Source organism: Lissotriton helveticus, chromosome 5_1 (genome assembly GCF_964261635.1).
Source record: "Lissotriton helveticus chromosome 5_1, aLisHel1.1, whole genome shotgun sequence".
NCBI lineage: Eukaryota > Metazoa > Chordata > Amphibia > Caudata > Salamandridae > Lissotriton > Lissotriton helveticus.
Genome location: NC_136065.1, coordinates 1,267,166,204 through 1,267,186,309, shown reverse-complemented (window position 1 = coordinate 1,267,186,309; position 20,106 = coordinate 1,267,166,204).

Genomic DNA, 20,106 nt, shown 5'->3' with positions numbered 1-20,106 from the left:
TTTGCTTTAAAATCCGAAAGTAAGGGGAGACCATGTCCAATCCACTTCATGTATCCGAACCACGTCCCATCGCGGTTGGTCATAGCTTTAGACTTTGTCCTGGTCTTGGCCGACTATATGTCCGCAGATAGAACTTTGATCTTTTAGGCACAATCTTTCACTTTAAAATTTTTAAATGCATAACTCCAATTCAACTCATTGGATTTTTGACATTTTGGTATAATATTTAATAAAAATGTACTCTTTTATTTGTAAATTGGTGTGGGATTTGTCTTGTGTTGTGTTTTCACTATATTGTTGTTTAGGTGCTGCATAAATACTTTACACATTGCCTAACTGCTTCTGTGCCCAGCTACCAGATGGTTAAGCACAGGTTAAGTTACATTTTGTGGTTAATCCTCACAAAGATTAGGATTGTAGCTTGAGCAGGGTTTCACCCCTCCCCCTCAACCAACAACTCAGTTCTTACAGGTAATGAGATGCATCAACAGAAGAGTGCACCAATTTACAATCATGCAACAGTCACTGGCAGAAAGGCAAAGGTAAGGGAATATTATGCCTTTGCCTAACTCTCTCGTGCTCTAGGTGTCCTTGACTACACCACATTCCACTTCAGGCACCACACAGGTTTTCTGCAACAGACACCACCACCACTCTACCAATCTGCAAGCTGTGTGTGTTTCCTTAGGCTGCTTCACTAATGTCTAAACTGCGTTTAACGGAAGCACACACATTATCTACCTTTTCCAACAGTCAGCTCTTGCAGATTGCATGGTTGCTGGATATTTGAGTGAAATTTGGATTATTGGTAAGCAATATCACTTCACACGAGGCTTACATTTGCATCTGGAGGTGGCATTTCAAGCACAATCAATAGTCACTACAATACACACACATTACCCGTACACACACAGCATGTAAGTAAGCATGATGTAGAAGAATTAGAATAGAGGCCCACTTGTTAAAAAATGAACATTTCTTGTTTGCAGGTGATTCTCTCTCCATTCCCATCTCCTCGCACTCTACAGACGTCCAACCACAGTATCTCAGCAGAGGTACAATTGGTATTCTGACTACCCATAAAACGCAATCACTTACTATATTTAGGTCTCAGGAGACCCCCTGGCCCGAGGGGTCCCCATGCTGGAACCAAAGGATGTGGAAATGGAGAGTTTAAAGAGTTGCACCAACATTCAGGGAAGTGAGTATGTGTGAATGATTGTGCGGATGACAAGTGCGTAGCAATCGTGGCAGGTGCTAGGTTATCCTTGGTTATGTTTGATCAAACTAAATGCCAGTGGCAAAGGAACTGCTACAGTGCACATCTTCACACTGTCATTGGCAAAACTGAAGTGAATGACAAAACAGATTTGATGAAATGCCATTATAAAAGCTCACCTCTGCTCCCCCTCCAAGATACTTTGAGATTTGAAAGTCTCAGTGGCCATCTTGGACTTAGGATGGTATAAATACCAATTCCAATTGGAATCGTGCATCGATGGGCAATAGACGCCCTGACTGAGAGCATCCAGCGTATCCAAAAGAGAACTTACTTGAGCAATCCCTCCTTCTTCGCCTGGTCTCCTCTTCCTGGAACTATGCCGGAGTCCTCCCCTCACCGTCTTGCCGGGGCTCTTGCAATCCTACCCGAAAAGAAAAGAAACAACGAGATAAGTGATCAGTGCAATTTCATTACGTGCGCATACATGTGCAACAGTATATTATTAGAAACCTAGGAATGTGAAATAATGCACAGTAATTCTGCGCTGCCGTATTTTGAAATGTTTGAACTTTTATAATGTCCATTAGAGAATCTAGAAAATATTCGTCGTACAGCTCCTGATATAAAAAATAAAAACTTGGACACAATCAAAGACTGCTGAACTAAAAGTTCCACAACAAGTTGTGAGAGCTAGAATGATGTCAGTATGCTAATAAATACCCAAAGAAATTAGAGCCAGGTATGAGGGGTCAGAGGAAAGAGGTACCGAAGGATTGTTCTTGGTGATGAATGCCAAGTGATAGCAATAGTGAAGGCTAATTGGTCTTGCGTATCTAACGTCAGCACAATACCTGAATTCCTCCTGCTCATACAAGAAGGAGGCAAAAAACAGGCAAGGTGCAGCGCTCTTACAGGGGTTAGCCAGTGTGTTATTGTATCGCATGTCCCCATTAATTGGGGGGTTCCTCAGTAGTGAGTAGGCACAAGTTGCTTGCTTCTTGGAACACCGTGGAGCATGGTAGGGGAGCTTCGTGCATTGCTTCTGCTTTAGTGATAATTCACGTTAGTGCTTATCTGATCAGCCTTTTGCTCTGAAAATAGAGAACACATACGTACATTAGTCATAACTGAATGCACTTGGGGTCCTCATGACGCGATCCAGAAATCTTGACCATACTGGTGGGTTGCTGGTGTACACCCCAGAATCTGTGTGTAAAACTGCTGTAGCCTGTAGTGGGTTACATGACATTGGCATATGATGGGGTTTACATATAGGTCATGACGCTGATCTATACCCTCATCTAGGTTACCGCAGTGGGGTACAGAATAAAGGTCAGGGCCAGCTGATCAACTCATTTTTCTCTTGAGTTGCTAGTTGAGTGGCATTTATGTAGTTGAACAGTTTCTCGTCAACGGTGAAAGGTAGATGCTTAACACACTGTCCATAGATACCATCCCGAGACTACTCCTTTTACTTCACATAAAGTTGTGAACTAACATGCTGTGCTCCAGTTTAAAAATAGTTGACGGTTCATTTTCTCAAGCATTGTACTGCTTACCATTGCAAACAACTAACCACACTACCTCACATACTACACTCATTTTATAGGTCAAATATACCAAACTCCTTACTTAACACACAAATATTAGGTACAGAAAACATTCCTTCTTTGATGTAATTGCATCACATTTTTTGGGTTCTTATAGCAAATGCCGGGTGTCTCCCTCCCCACTCGAGGCAGAGGCTCTGCGTCAGTGCAGAGTTTGCCACCTACTGCAACAAACCAGAAACAACATACTGAAAGAGAAATTCGACAATGTTGTCATTCTGTGCCATCCTCTAGTCCAAGCACCATACTCCTCTTATATCCTTCTGGTTCTTGGACTATTCTTACTCGCAATATGGCTGAGAAGTCCTCCCATTCTCTGAGAGTGAATTAAATATCATCACAAAGGAGGTTATTGGCAAGTACCATCAGCTTTAGGGGGGCCCCAATACCCTGTTGAGCAATGCAGTGCTGGCCAAAATTGTGTGAATCATTGCAACATGCTGCATTTCATTGGTTGTCCACATAAAACACGGAAACACATTAGGCACTGGGCCAGGATTAAGGCCCAGGACATCATGGTTCTGTTCTCTCAGCACATTTGCAGGAACCCCACATGACACCAGTGTAGCAAAGAGTCCTGGAAGTAAGTAAAGTTGTATTTGCACAATTAATTAAAATCATTGCAATATATACACTCTAGAATGACCGTTAAAAACGAACAGTTTATAGATTAGGAAAGAAGGGCAAGGAAAAGTCACTAGGAGGGGATGGAACTCAGACTTGGTCCAATGGTAGGTTCAGGGAGTTGATTTCCGTAGTGAACTTTACAAAACGTGGCGCCAGCTGAGGTGAGTCTCCCCTCATACATGCATCTAATGCTTCCTGGCATGTCCTGATGTTAAGAAGGAGCCAAATTGGTCGCAGCCAGAAATTTCTTTGAGCTCGAAGATTTTGGCAGATGCACAGAATATGGATAAGATTTTCCTCGTCCAGGTTACAGAAGCCGCATTGGGAGGATGCTTCTTTCTTGTATCCTTGACCAAACTTGTATGCCTTCAGCGGAATTAAGCCAAAGCGGAGTCTCATTAATTGAAGTTTTGTGTGGACTTTCATAGAGGATGCCAGGTAGGACGGTAAGGTTTTCGGGGCATATATATTTTGGAGGCCCAGGAGCCGTGAAAGAGCTGAAGTACCAGTTGCTCATCGAGGTCGTTTGATAAGATTTTTGCTTGCTTGGTAAAGAGTTTTGTTTTCGCCTCGATGGGCAGCGGGGTTGACCATATGTCCTTTGCTTTGAGGGATTCGAGGCAAGATGTCAAATATTTATTCCACAATGTTTTTGGGGTTGCTGAAGACTAGCCATATGCAGCTTTTTAAGGTGTGAGGGCTAGCTTGTTTGGTGTTTAAGCAGTAGCGGATGTATCTTGCACTCAGAGTCCTGGAAGCTCCCTGGCAGACTCTCCATGCTCAGCTCATAGAGTTTAACCAGCGGAGAGACAGTAAGAGTTTATTAGGATTAGGCACTTATGTTCACATGCATTTTGAGAGTATGGTCCAGTCATGTGTTCACTGTGAGATTTGTCATAACCATACATGCATGTTTTCTATTTCATATGTGTTTTTTTAGCGAGAAATTTTGAAAGTTCAGCATTACTAACATGCACATTCAGTCTTTGTTTTCTTTGGCTTGACTAATTATCTGAACTTGACATACTTCAAGTACTAATTACAATTCTTGCCAGTGTTCACCTTCAAATTCACTAAATTAATCTGAGATCCATCCCTTGGTGGCTATGACACAGAGCTGAAAGGCTTAACTTAGGGCAGTGTGTAAAGCATTTATACAGAACCAAAACAGAAATAAAATTCCCAAACTAAATAAGAAAAATAGAGTACATTTTAATAAATAAAATGAAACCAAAATTATAAAAACCCAATAAGGGGAAAACAGAGATATGATTTTTTAGAGTTTTAAATAAAAAGTGTGCTTAAAAGCGTGAAAAAACGAACCACAGTCAAGTGGTCATGTTAGACTGAGACCTAGGCCTTATTTGAGGTTGACTTGCATTTGGGACCCGACGCATCACCGTTGTTGCGTGTAAGGAACCGACGCATCACCTTCCCTGCAACACTTTCGTTGTATAGCGATACTCATCCAAAGGTACATTGAACTCAAAGTGTCGCATTTTACATCTAAAGAGAACTAAGCTATTTCTATCATTTTTGGAGTTCAGCATCGTGGATTTCTGTCGTTTGTGGTGTTGTGTTAAGTCTATATAAAAATACTTATTTTTATACTACAACTTGTGTGGTGTTCATCTGTAGTGTTGTCACTGGGTTACTGTATGTGTTCACAAATGCTTTACACACTGCCTCTGAGATAAGCCTGTCTGCTCGTGCCACGCTACCAAGGGGGTGAGCAGGGGTCAGTTTATGAGTGTACCCCCTTAACTTGACTAGACGCAAGGGTCCCAATTTGGTCAAAGGTATCTACCTCTGCCAACTAGAGACCCCCAAATCTAACAGTTACCATAATACATACCTTTTTAGGAGTCTTCTGTTTTCTTCCTGTTGTTGTTTTTCTTATTTTCGGGGATAGTTTTGGGGACCTCCATCACCAATGCAACTTCTCAGATCTCTTGTTGCATATACACAGACACTTGTTCAGGTTAGGTTTGTAATTCAATTGGCGGGTCCCAAAAAGGGCAGAGACCATGCGGGTAAACAATCCACACGCTAAGAATGCAACCCTCTGGACTTAAAATTCTCACCCACAATGTGAGGGAGCTCAATAACCTGGTGAAGCGAGGAGCAATTCTGTCTTATCTTGAAGACTCCAAGGTGGACATTTGCCTCCTACAAGAAACTCACCTTTTAGCCAGGGACTGTCGCAGACTCAAGTCATGTTCATTCCCCACCCAAATGTTCTTGTCCAATTCAACCAAACGGCGTGAGTGGCCATTCTGGTGGCCCGCTCCTTTCAGGAGAAGGTGATACAGAAGGAGGATGAAATCAAGGGGAGACTGCTCTCCTATCGCTTCACAGTGGGAGAACAGGGGTTAATAGTGGTAACAATTTATGCTCCAAACGAGAGACAGGAAGAATTGCTAACCAAAAGAACTAACAGAGGTATTGGGCACAGATGAGTGACACATTTTGCTGGGAGGGGATCTCAAACTGGTCTTGATAATGATATGGACAGATCTGCCCAGCGATAAGGTCAAGCAGGAGCTCTGTCTAAGAAGGGACACAATAGATTAGAGGGACTTGGCATGGTGGATTTGTGGAGAGTAGCCCATCCCCATACCAGGGACTGCTCCTATTACTCCAAACGCATAAAACATATGCCAGACTGGACTTCCTCTGGGCACCGGAAGGAAGGGGGTGCAAAGGGAGGGAGTCCTCGCCTCTGACACCGGTGCAACCAGAGGGTTTTGACCCTAGGTTGGAGGGCCAGGTTCATGGTGTCTACCCTGACCTGGAAGCCCAGTTGCAGGATAGAACCCCTGAACTGGTGGTCGAATTGTGCAGGACATCTGCTACAGGCCCCCTGACAATTCTGGAAGGGGTACCGCTCCAGGTGGGAAGGTACAGAGCCCCATGGAGGAGGACCGGGTGTGGGAGAGCCCACCCCAGTCTCTTGTCCAGCCGCCGGGTGTAGTCCTGGGCTGATGGGTCAGTATCAGGATTTCATACCTGACCTGACAGGAGGGAGAGTGGACAAAGGGTGCCAAGCACCTGGGGCTACCACCCCCAGATCTCGGACGCCACAGAGGTTTAGGGTCCCTGAAAGGCATAAGGCCTGGGTCTCATCACTGACTACTGTCAGTGGCCACTGTGGCTTGCTGTCGGTATGTTGGGACACACCTGTGAGCAAGCTACGGTTAGGTGCTGCACAGATGGTGTCCACAGGTGAGGAGAAGGGTTCCCCATGGGTTAGCATGGTGGGCCCAGAGAGTATGGACAGAGGGATTGAAATGGGTTCAGATTTGCGTAGAACTGGAATATGCCCCTTCTGTTGTTGGTCAGGGTCCATGTTCTATCGCCAAAAGCAGGGAAGCCCATCAAGGTAGTGATCAGTCTACTCTGCGTTTTGGCTGGAAGGGAGTTGTGTTGGACTTGACCCTTTTTGCAGGGTCATCACTGAACTTTTTGCCTTCCTCCTGTATTTTGTCTGACCTGTTTTTGTTGTTTTTTATGACTCTGAGCGCTTTACCACTGCTGATCCGTGCTAAAGTGCATGTGCTCTCACTAATAAAGTGATGTATGGATTAGTGACTCCATGATTTGGTGGTTTGGTTTACTTGTCAGACCCTAGTACAGTTCACTGAGTGTGCCCAGGGCTTGTAAATCAAATGCTGCTGGTGGGTTTGCAGCACTGGTTGTGCCACCCGCAGAAGTAGCCTGTAAAAGTGTGTTTCAGGTCTGCCATGGCAGAGCCTGTGTGCAGTCTGATACTGCTATGCTGACTGGGCAAGTGCACCCACTTGCCAGTCCCTAAACCTTCCCATTTCTGCATGTTAGTCACCCCTATGGTAGACCCAAGGGCAGGGTGCATTGTGAGTAAAAGGTTGGACACGCCCAGATGGGTGTGGCATGGCCTGATAGTGAATTACAGCCATTTTCGGTTTTCACTATTGCAAGGCTACCTATCCCCCATAGCCCAGAATGGGCAGTTTGATTATAACATATTACAATCCTAACTGACTCAGGGAACTAGGCAGAAATTTGAGTTTAGAATCCCTGGACTCAGAATGATAAAATACATCTTTTAGTAAAGCTGGTTTTAACGTTCTGTGTTTGAAAATACCACTTTTAGAAAGTAGGTATTTTCTTGCCTGACTATCCAAGCCTGCCTCTGCTAGATTGTGTATTCCTTGTTTGGTCTTTGAGTGACAGGGGCTGAGGGGTTCCAGGAGACAGGGTGAGTCAGCACAGGGCTGAATAGTGCGATTTGCATGTAGATGGGTGGTAGGAGTTGCATCTGGGACTTGAATAGGGAAGTGCCTTCCCTCCACAATGCTGGCTCCACCTCCTGTGGTGCGTCTGATGTCCCTGGCCTACACTGTGAAAGGAAATAAATAATCTTGTCAACAAAGTGCTCCAGGACTGCACAGAACTGGTTTGGACTTGGTACAGAACCCTCTGCCTTCAGAGCACAAAGGATTTGATGAGATAAATATGGGGACCCAGACCCCAGAATATTAGATCACTTTTGGGAAACAAGAAGAACCTTCGCTGAGGAGAGGAACCAGAGAAACTGAGGAGGACACTATCCCTAAGCTGAGTGCTCTTTGGGGGATTGGCCTGCTTTGGTTGCCTGACTACCAAAGAAATGAGAAACAATGTTGTGCTACTTTCAAATCAACTTGTAAAGGATCTCCAAGGGCTTGAGAGAGAGCTTGCCTCCTGCTGAAGTCTCAGGGACAACAGACTTCACCATCCAGCTCCCCTGCCTTCTCTTGCTGGGAATTGAAGTGCCTGCTGTTGAGCTGGGTCTTCTGAGAGACTGCGTATCGCCGGGAGCTGAAAGCGTGACTCAAGACGAAGAAGCGTGACGCCGCTGCAGCCGTTGTCGTCGCATAACTGGAGAAGAGTGTCGCAGCAGATGCCGTTGCATCACCGGAGAAGCGTGTCGCAGGGCCTGTCAAAGCTCAGAAGAATCGTTGAGTCGTCGCACTGCCGTCAGGTGTGCACACATTGTTGTCGCATCAAGAAGAAGACGCTATTTTGTTTCATTGCACCGGATCTTCATTGCATCACAGCACTGCTGGTCGCATCACCACGGAAGTGCAGTAAGAAACTGACGCATCACCTCCCCACTTGGAGAAGAACCGACACATCCCCTGCGCAGCAGTAGGGACCCGACGCATCCCCGTTCTTGCGTGTAAGGAACCGGCGCATCTCCTTCCCTGCAACAATTTTGTTGTATAGCGTTACGCATCCAAAGGTACATTGAACTCAAAGTGTCGCATTTTACATCTAACGAGAACTAAGCTATTTCTACCATTTTTGGAGTACAGCATTGTGGATTTCTGTCGTTTGTGGTCTTGTGTTAAGTCTATATAAAAATACTTATTTTTATACTACAACTTGTGTGGTGTCCATCTGTAGTGTTGTCACTGGGTTACTGTATGTGTTCACAAAAGCTTTACACACTGCCTCTGAGATAAGCCTGTCTGCTTGTGCCAAGCTACCAAGGGGATGAGCAGGGGTTATTTTAGGAGTGTACCCATTAACTTGACTAGACGCAAGGGTCCCTATTTGGTCAAAGGTACCTACCTCTGCCAACTCAAGACCCCCAAATCTAACACTTACCATAATTCATACCTTTTTAGGAGTCTTCTCTTTTCTTCCTGTTGTTGTTTTTCTTATTTTCAGGGATAGTTTTGGGGGCCTGCATTCACCAATGCAACTTCTCAGATCTCTTGTCAAATATACACAGACACTTGTTCAGGTTAGGTTTGTAATTCAATTAGCAGGTCCCAAAAAGGGCAGAGAACATGGGGGTAGACAATCCATATGCTAAGTATGCAACCCACTGGGCTTAAAATTCTCACCCACAATGTGAGGGGGCTCAATAAACCGGTGAAGCGTAGAGCAATTCTGTCTCATCTTGAAGAGTCCAAGGTGGACATTTGCCTCCTACAAGAAACTCACATTTTAGCCAGGGACTGTTGCAGACTCAAGTCATGGTCATTCCCCACCCAAATGTTCTCGTCCAACTGAACCAAAATGACGTGAGTGGCCATTCTGGTGGCCTGCTCCTTTCAGGGAAAGGTGATACAGAAGGAGGCTGATATCAGGGTGAGACTGCTCTCCTATCGCTTCACAGTGGGAGAACAGGAGTTAATGTTGGGAACAATTCATGCTCCAAACGAGAGACAGGAAGAATTGCTAACCAAAAGAACTAACAGAGGTATTGGGCACAGATGAGTGACACATTTTGCCGGGAGGGATCTCAAACTGGTAATGATATGGACAGATCTGCCCAACGATAAGGTCAAGCAGGAGCTCTGTCTAAGAAGGGACACAATAGATTGAAGGAACTTGGTATGGTGGATTTGTGGAGAGTAGCCCATCCCCATACAAGGGACTTCTCCTAATACTCCAAAGCGCATAAAACATATGCCAGACTGACTACCTCTGGGCACCAGAGACATAGTTGCACTGACCACAGACACAGAGATACTCACCGCCACGCTGTCAGATCATGCTGCAGTGGTGACCACAGTGATACCAAAGGGGATGATGGATGGAGCGTTTGAGAAAATCAAACACTCACCCCCAGTGAACTGATCGGGGTTTAATCCATCACCGTTCTTTAGCTCACTCCAGCACCCCAGTTCAGACATGGCCATATGCAAATCAGTCTGATCCTGTGCCTTATGGGAACAGTCCAGCCCAAACTGCCAAGCCATGTCTTCCCTGGACCGGAAACAAGCATCCTGGGACCGGTTTCGGATTCATAATCCTCATCAGCCAGGCTATCTTGAAACCAGTGGTAGAGTAAGCAAGGGACCCACGTCTGGGCATACCCTGCCAACTTAGGGCGTACAAAGCGATACCAAAGGGGATGATGGACGGAGCGTTTGAGCAAATCAAACACTCACCCCCAGTCAACTGATTTGAGTTTAATTCATCACCATTCTTTAGCTCACTCCACTACCCCAGTTCAGACATGGCCATATGCAAATCAGTCTGACTCTGTGCCTCATGGTTCCATGAGTTCTACGGACACCTCTACTCGGGTCAAACTCTTAATAACTCAGAGAGCCGTAAGTATTTAAGTGAATTCTAAACGGCTAAATGGACAGGACCAAGCCTCCACACTGAAGGAGAAGATCCGCTTTGAAGAGTTGATTGCCGCAATAGCACGTCTGAAATTGGCTAAATCCCCAGGCCCTGATGGCTTTAGCGCAGCATTCTATTAAACTTACTATTCGGAAATTGCACCTATATTGGCCCCACTTATTAATACCTTTTCCACACAGGGAACGATCCCAGCATCAATGTTAGAGGCCGCCATCATAGTTATCCTAAACCTAGGAAGGATACCAAATACTGTCGCTCTTACTAGCCTATTTCATACCTCAATATTGATTTTAAATTATTCACATGAATATTGGCCCATAGACTCAGCAAGTACATGCCCACCCTGATCGACCCTGATCAGATGGTCTTCATCCCACAGAGACAAACCAGTGACAATACCAAAAGGGTTTTGCACATTTTGGATAAAGAGGCTAGATTCCCAGGTAATTCTATGTTACTGACTATAGACGCTGAAAAAGACTTTGACAGGGTTCATTGGCCCTACCTTGAACAAGTTTTACCCGATTTTGGCCTGGGGGAGCGCTTTAGGATGTAGATACTAAACTGCTATCGCTCACCCACAGCAACAGTCCGAGTGAATGGATACACATCAGTCCACTCCGAATAGCCCAGGGGACAAGACAGAGTTGTCCCTTATCACTCTTGTTATTCACATTATACATGGAACCCCTGGCGTAAAAGGGGAGAGCTCACCCACAAATTTCTGGGGTCCCATTTAGGGGAGACTAACATATCATTAGGCTCTACGCCGACGATGTGTTGATGACTCTTATCAACTCTGACAAATCTATGGGAGCTTTCCTTGAGGTGCTGGATTCCTTCAGTAAGGCCTCCGGGTTTAAAGTAAATGTAGGGAAATCTGTGTCTCTGAACCTTTCCCTCCTGCTGCACATGGTGGAACAGCTCAAGACACAATATCCGGTGCAGTGGTCCCACAATACAATCACTTACTTAGGAGTCCAGACAGCACCAACTACGCAAGCCACGGTCACTGCTAATTACAATAATCTCCATAAACAAATCCAAGCTAATACCCAGAGATGGAAGCATCACCAGATCTCATGGTAGGGCAGAGTGGCATCCATTAAAATAGTGACTCTCGCTAAGATATTATACCTGTTTCAGGCCCTTCCCCTTCCGCCACTCACAGGCACAATCCAGAAATTACAGGCAGCAATTTCAGACTTCAAATGGCAGGGCAGAAATCCAAGGATGAACACGACCCTTAGCTACCTACCACCTAATGAGGGTGGGTTAGAAATACTGAATCTCCGACTGTATTTTCAAGCAGTGCAGCTGAGATATTTAGTGGAATTGAACCGTTCCAAGTCTGAAAAACACTGGCTATTCCAGGACAGGGCAGTGGCCGGAACGTCTTTGATGAAGATTCCCCTGAGCAAATCACATAGGCCAAGAAGACTGTATCTCTCCTCAAAAACACACACAACTATGGCGGTGTGGGATCAAACTGGTGTGAAGCACGAACTAACATCATTACCTTCCCCTCTGACTCCCTTGTTCGACAACTCATATTTTGAGCCAGGAGTGGGGGAGTCCCAATTCACTGAATGGCGGTGCACTGAATGGAGGGCCATCAGTCACTTCTTTGACGTGGAAGAAGTTTTGTCTTTCCAGGAGATCAAGGCAGATGTGGTATCCCAGAGACTGAGACCTGCGATATTTACAGGTCAGGCATTGGAGATTAAAGCCCCGAAATAAAGTTGCGGCGTAACGTCACCTCACTCAGTACGACCAATGGTTAGTGTCCAAAACCTTGGATAAGAAATTGATCTCGGAATTGTACAAAATGCTGAATGAGTGATGTAAACACACATACAAGTCAGGGTGAAATAGATGGGAAAAAGACTTGGGGAGGGCTCTAAGTAATAAGGAGTTGGAGGGAATATGTCACAGATCCCACCATACAGCCACTAACATAGCCCTAGCTGACACACTCACAAAGGTAGCAACGTACTTGTACTACACACCAGCACAAGTACATAAGATTAAACCCACATTGAGCACAGAATGCTGGAGGAACTGCGGTGCACAGGGAACCTTGGTTCACATACTGTGGGAATGTCCTCAACTTTAGCAGCACTGGACCCAGGTGTTAGATGAGATAGACAAACATTTAAACACCTAACTATTGAGATTCCTCGCACACGTTCTGTTGGGGGTCCCTTATCCGCTGTCTTACCCATTGAAATCAAAGACAGGTCAGCTGATAGGTGTGGCGTTTGGAACAGCCAAGCAGAATATTTTGGCACACTGGGCCACCCCACAACGTCCCAAATACTCGGGGTAGCTAACAAAGCTGTGGTATATCCTAGGAATGGAGAAAATAACTTACCTTGGCGGGACAAGGCTCCACGTTTCACGAGATTTGGCATCCCTTTTTTACCTGCTTTCACAGGATATCCAGGAACTTACGTGCCCCAGATACCTGCGCCTGCTGAGTTTGTCTGACACACTCAATCTTGCAACCCCTGAGATGCAATAAAACAGCATGGAATGCACTCTAAGTCAAGCACATTGATGAATGGAGGGTGGGAGGGGGAGGGGGGATTGTTCCTTACCTTCTTTTTATATTAATTGGCTGGCATGCACATTAACCAATAATGGTCTCTGTGAATCCCCTGTTTTGCGCCTGCATCCAGCTGGCACTGTTTCTTTCTTGTCTAAAAATCCAAAACTACAATAGAAGATTTGAAACATAAAATGCTTTGCAACCCAGTTGTAAAACTGCCTCTTCTCAGATAAGCAATTTTGAAACTTGCTAAGAACCTACAAGTGAAACTTGATTTTTGGCAGATTTACACTATTCATCATCATTGATAACTTTATTTCGATCAACACAGACCATAAAAGTGCAGATAAAATACATACATACGAGCACAGAATAAATAAGACAATAAATAGTATTTCCAGTAAAATGTGAACCTAAAATGGATTAAACCTTGGTAGTTTTCAAGATATACAAAGTAAAGTGAATACATATACACTGTAGTTATAAAAAACTTTTCCCTCTGCGCCACATACCAAGTAGAAACCGCGAGACAGCAAAAACAATAGGGGGGTGGGTGTCGTACCTTAGGACCCTACAAGCTTGGGCACATTGACAGAAGCCAAAGTTCCTACAAAGTGGGATCAACCAATATTTCCTTGTTGCCTGATAAGCTGGGCAAAAAAACCAAAACGTGGGGTACATCTTCTTGCTTGTAATTACATGCCGGGCACATAATATTCTCAGTATTAGCCCATTTAGAGGTAAATACCCTAAGTGGGAGACTACCGATCCTAAGCTGCATGTAGAGTTTCCTCGCAAGTGGAGGATAAATTACATCCATGAAATCCTCCATTCTAGATAAAAATTATACTTGGAGGAACTCTCCTGTCAGTCTTCCCACGGAAGTACACCTCTGTAAGGACAATGAATTCTGGTACCTAAAATGGCATAACAGCTCAGCTTTAGTTATCGCTGGGCAACTTTCTTTGGGATTATCCCACAGCTCAGGTAGGCCAATCCGATTACTAAGTGCCCTGATGTGTAAAAGCCACAGAATGTTCTTGGTTTTTAAAGAAGCCCACACCTCTATAGATTCTTCTTTATAGGCAGCCAATTCAGGCACTGACCATAGTCTTTTCCAATAAAGCATTGGCCGTGCTGCTACTACCTCCTCTATAGGATCTAATCCCATGTCCAAACATAGGGGAATGAGCGGTGTGCTGGCTGGTAGACCCAGTAGATTCCTCATAAAGGCATGTTCTACCATTGTAAGCCTAGTTATTCGTTGATGTCCCCATAATTCTGCCCCGTAGATAGAGGCTATTCTGGCCTGAAGTCTATAAATTTCTACGACCGGGGCCGCTGGCTTAAAATCTGAGAGTCTGTGGACTTTACCAATTCCTCCCACCACTTGGGATAGCCTAAGGGCTGTCTTTGCTATCTGAAAGCCCCAGTGAAAGTTTTCCGTTAAAGTAATACCTAGGTACTCAAATGTCTTAACTCTTTCCAGAGGAGTACCATTCAAAAGTGGATTCGGGCGGGTCTGTTTGGGAGGGTTAAAAATCATGAACTTAGTCTTGTCTAAATTAATCTCTAGCTCACGCAATGCACAAAAAGCTGCAAAACCATCCAGGGTGCGTTGGATGCCCGTTGATGTTTTGGACAACAGCAGAGTGTCACCCGCCAACATCAAAGCGGGCACCCGCCTGGACGCTAGCCTCGGAGCATCGTTATCTTTTACTTTAAGCAGATGGTCTACTAGCCCGTTTATATAGAGACAAAATAAGGTTGGGGCCAGGACGCATCCCTGGCGTATCCCCTTCTCCACGGGGAAGCGAGCCGACAGTTCACCATGTCTCCCACATCTGACTTGCGCATAATTGCCCATGTGGAGTCTAGTCAAGACGTTCAGAAAGTAGGCAGGTAGGCCCAGATCCATTAATACTCTCCACAACTTTTTCCTCGGCACTAAATCAAATGCGGCCCGCAGGTCAACAAAAATGAGGTAGAGGCTGCCACCCTCCACTTTCACCGTTTTCCAGAATAGTACCTGGAGCCTAAATATTTGATCTAAGGTAGAAATACCCATCCTGAACCCAGCCTGGAGTGTAGTCAATATCTAATTTTCCTCTATCCAGCCCTGAATTCTGTCTAAGATGATCCTGCCCATCAGTTTTTGTGTGGTGTCTATCAAGCTGATGGGCCTATAGTTAGACGGGGTTAGGGGACAGCTTTTTTTATGGATAGGGACTATCTCTGCTCCAAGCCAGGTATCTGGTGGGTCAATCCCCTTGAGTATAGCATTAAATAAAACAACCAAATATGGTGCCCAAATTTTCGGTTGAGACCGAAATAGATCCCCAGGCAACTTATCTAAGCCAGGCGCCTTGTTAGGTAAAAGTTGAGCTATTGCGGTTTCAACCTCGGTAAGCGTGATGCCCAAGGGCCCACCCAGTTGTTACTCATGGGGGATTCCTGGTGTAGCGTGCAAGAAGGCCACTACATCCCTACCCAGCCCAATATCCAAAGGCCCCTCCAGTCGATGTTCATGAAGGGGTCCTGGGGTAGAAAGCAAGGGGGTCTCTTCAGCCTCACCCGTCACAGAGTCCGATGGTCCCTCCAATCAATACTCATGGAGGGGTCCTGGGGTAGAGAACAAGGGGGCCTCTTCAGCCTCACCCATCGCAGTGTCCAACGACCCCTCCAATCGATGCTCATGGAGGGTTCCTGGGGTAAAGAGCAAGGGGGTCTCTTCAGCCATTACACTATTACAAATTCATTCTCCTCCTTTTAATTACCGATTTCACAGCTATATTGCGAATATGCAATGTTACCAATATAGAATTACCGACATATGAGTTTGAAAGCACCAGATAGTGACAGGCTTGTTAAAGCCTGCACATTGTCACCACTAGTATAATGGGAAAAATATTCCCTTTTAACTAAATTAATAAATGTAGATATGCGTTACTGACCCAATGAGTTCACAAAGTCTCTCTTCTTCACATTCCTTGTAATTACTCCAGGTAGGCAAATGACCATCGCAGCAGGACCAGGGGCACCAATGCAGAGCCCCAGCTCAGAGGCTGGTATGAAGTCTCAACACCACCAGTGAGATGTAGAAAGAAATTACCAGCAGGGCAGTGACCCCTCACTGAGACAAACAGATCTCTCTCCAAGAGTCTATGGGTAGAGACTGAACAGATCCCTGATGAGGCAGTGAATGTGGACAGTACCAGCTTTGAGAATTGAACCTTGAGCTAGAGCAAGCTGTTGTGTCCCAAGAGCCGGTCCCACACCATCTGAACCTAGCCCTTTCCATCGTGGCTTCCATCTGAAACCCTTAACCATGCAGCACCTTCTCCTCCCATTTACCAGCCCAGAAACACTTGAATTCTATCAATCAATCAGGGATTTTTAGAGCGACTACTCACCCGTGAGGTTCTCAAGGCGCAGGAGGTTTCAGGCAGCTCCGGTCATCCGAAAATCCATGTCTCAAGACTCTTCCTGAATAATTGCAGTGTGGGGCTTCGTCTGATGCTGATGTTCTTTCCAGATCTTGGCAGCAATTTAGGAGAAGGATCTGCCTGCCATTCTGACTCTGTGGATGCAGGGGATGGCGGCCAAGGATATGTCAGTGGATGTTTTTCTTGGGGGCATAGAAGGAGATTCGTTTGTTGAGGTATTGGGGTCCGGTGTTGTGGAGGGCTTTTTAGGCATGTGTGAGCAGCTTGAAGATCACTCTTTTTTCAATGGGAGCCAGCGGAGGTCTCATAGCTGTTGGTTGATGTGGTCTTGTCATGGGATGCTGAGGACAAGTCTGGCTGTGATGTTCTGGACGGTCTGGAGTTTGAGGAGTAGAGATTTGTTGATTCCGGCATAGAGGGCATTCCCATAGTCTAGCCTACTGGTGAGGAGTGCGTGGGTGACGGTTTTCCTGGATTCAGTTGAGATCCATTTGAAGATCTTGCAGAGTATGCGAAGGGTGTTGAAGCAAGTGGAGGATACAGCATTGTTCTGTTGGTTCATGGTGAGGGAGGAGTCGAGTATAATGCAGAGCTATGGGCATGGTCCATGGGTGTGGGAGGGCTGCCGAGGGCCACCAGGTGTTGTCCCACGTGGAGGGGGTGGATCCGAAGGTGTGGTGTTCAGTATTAGAGTTGAGCTTCACGCAGCTGCTGCTCATCCAGGTTGCGACGTCCTGCATTCCTTCCTGGAAGTTGTGCCTGGTGAGCTGGATGTCATCGGCGTAGGATACTATGCTGATTCTGTGTTTTTTGACGATGGTTGCAAGGGGGCCATGTAGATGTTAAAGAGCGTGGGGCTGAGTGAGGATCCTTGGGGTACTCTGCATCTTTTCTCGGTGGGTTCGGAGAGGAAGGGCAGGAGTCTAATTCTTTTAGTTTGTCCAGCGAGGTAGAAGCTGATCCAGTATAGGGCTGTTCCCTGTATGCCGGTGTCATGGAGTCTGGCGGCTAGTGTGCAGTGGGAGACAGTGTTGAAGGCTGCTGAGAGGTCTAGTAGAATGAGGGCTGCAGTGTGGCCTAGGTCGAAGAGTGTGCAGATGTCATCCATGGCGGCTAGGAGGGCGGTCTCGGTGCTGTGGTTGCTGCGGAAGCCAGATTGAGATATGTCGAGGATGTCGTTGGAGTCTATGAAGTTCGTTACCTGGATGTTGACAATATTCTCAGTGACTTTGGCAGCAAAGGGGAAGAGGGAGATGGGCCTGTAGTATTTGAGGTTTGTTGGGTCTGCAGTGGACTTTTTGAGGAGGGGTTTGACTTCTGCGCTTTCCCACTCATGTGGGAACGGGCCTGTTTTGAGAGTGCAGTTAATTGTCCATCGTAGTTCTGGTGCGATGCCAGAGGCGGACCTGTGGAAGATGTGTGCCAGGCAGAGGTCAGTGGGTGCTCTAGAGTGTATACTCTTCATGGTCTTGGCGGTGTTTTCGGTGGTGACAGGGGTCCAGGTGAGAATGGTCGGCTGAGTGGAGTTGCTGATGAAAGGTGCTGTTTATTGAAGTTGTCATAGAGTGTCCTGATCCTGCGGTGGAAGAAGGAATTTGTTGCAGAGGTCCTGGCAGGGAGGGACATCAGAGGCTTCGCTGGGGGGTCTGGTGAATTCTTGTATGATGTTGAAGAGTTCCTTGGAGTTGTGGGAGTTGGAGAGGATTCTGTTCCTCTTCCTAGATCTGAGTTGGTGGTGTGCTGCAGTGGGGGTCCTGTAGGCGGTGCATGCTTCCGGGGTTTCCCTGTTTCTCCAAGCTTTCTCGAGTCGCCAGCACAGGTGCTTGGATTTTCGGAGGTCTGTGGTGAACCAGGTGGCTTTTGTGGTGTCTTGTCTTTCGGAGTTCTGAAGGGGTACAAGCATGTTGACACAGTGGGCGATCCATTTGTTATGTTCGTTGGCTGCAGAGTTGGCATCAGTTGGGGTGGGGGAGGAGTGCAGTTGAGTGTGGAGGCGAGGTGCTCCTTAGTGATCTTGCTCCAGTTTCCTTAGTGATCTTGCTCCAGTTTCTGCACAGGGGCGTTGCATTGGCTTGTGTGCGGTGGGTTTCACGAAGGAGAAGCAGACACAGTGGTGGTTCGTCCAGAGGGGTTGCGTGGTGTGACTGAAGCAAATGTTGATTCCTCCAGCGAAGATGGGGTTGAGGTGTGTCCTGCCTTGTGGGTGGGGGTGATGACAAGTTGCTTCAGTCCTATGTTGGTTAGGTTGTCTAGAAGAGCAGTGGAGTTGGAGTCGCTGAAGTTGTCAAGGTGGAAATTCAGGTCTCTGAGCAGGGCGTAGTCTGTGGAGGCGATGGCGTGGGGCACGATGTGGTCTGCGATGGTATTAGTGAATGGGGCTTGGGGTCCGGGGATCTGTAGGTAAGAGTTCCACGTAGGGTTGTTCTGGGATTAACCTGGATCTTGAAGTGTATGGACACATCTTTTTTCAAAACACCCCATATACCTGTTGTGCTGCCCCATCTCTTCCCCCTGAATATCCGTCATTGAATGCTTTCAAGGAGGCACTTCGTCATTTGGAGAGGTTTAGGGCATAATCACTTGGGATATCCGGAACTTAGTTGGAGAGGTCCAAATACTTTGAGAAATGGTCACCAAGCAGCTCCAAACTTTATGTGACCTTATGACCTCATTGACAGCAGCTCTTATGTCTCTTCTCCCTCCCACATCCGCCCCACCTCCTGTTGTGCTGTCTCTAAGGTCACCTATGTTCCCTGTTTCCCATGCTACTCCTCTGTCTCATTCTTCCCTTGTGGTGTCTGGTCCTGCCATGGCCACCCATTTGACATCGGCTTCTGAGGCGGATTTACACATCGTAGCTGAAACAGAGAGAGAGAATCACCATTAACTATTGCCCTCTAGCTAGGAACCTGAGTCGGACACCCTTTGGCTTGGGCATATGAATTTATTTTAATGTTGGACTGTGGTCTCTTGAGTTTGGACCTTTTTATGGACTCTGGTCTTTTTCATTTCCCCTTTGTAGATAGACAAGTTGCCTTGTTGCTTCCTGGCATGTTTTTATTATTTGCCCAACCTCCTCTAAGTTTGCAATTCTCCTCTCAGTTAAGACTATGGGCCTGATTCATTATTTGGTGAAGGGCAGATTATTATGCCAAGGGGATGGAGTAAATTACTCTGTCCAGATGACTAAGGGATCATCCATCAAATGTATGAATGACCACAAGCAGGGTGGCATTTATTATGAATTGGCAGGAACTGCCCTCATGATGGTTCCTGTGAGTGCTATACGCCATTTGGTGGAGGGCTGCTTCAGCATGACACAGCCCTGCACCAAACCATTTTATTTTTTTATTTTAAAAAAATAATCCCAAAAATGTTTTTTTATTTCTTATGAAAAAGTAAGGTCCCCTCACCATAGGAATCAACTCCCATGGTGGGGGAGCATTATTAGCATCTTATTGTCCCTCACCACCAGGGTTTGCCTGACAGTGACAGACAGTAAAAAATGACTATATTTCCACC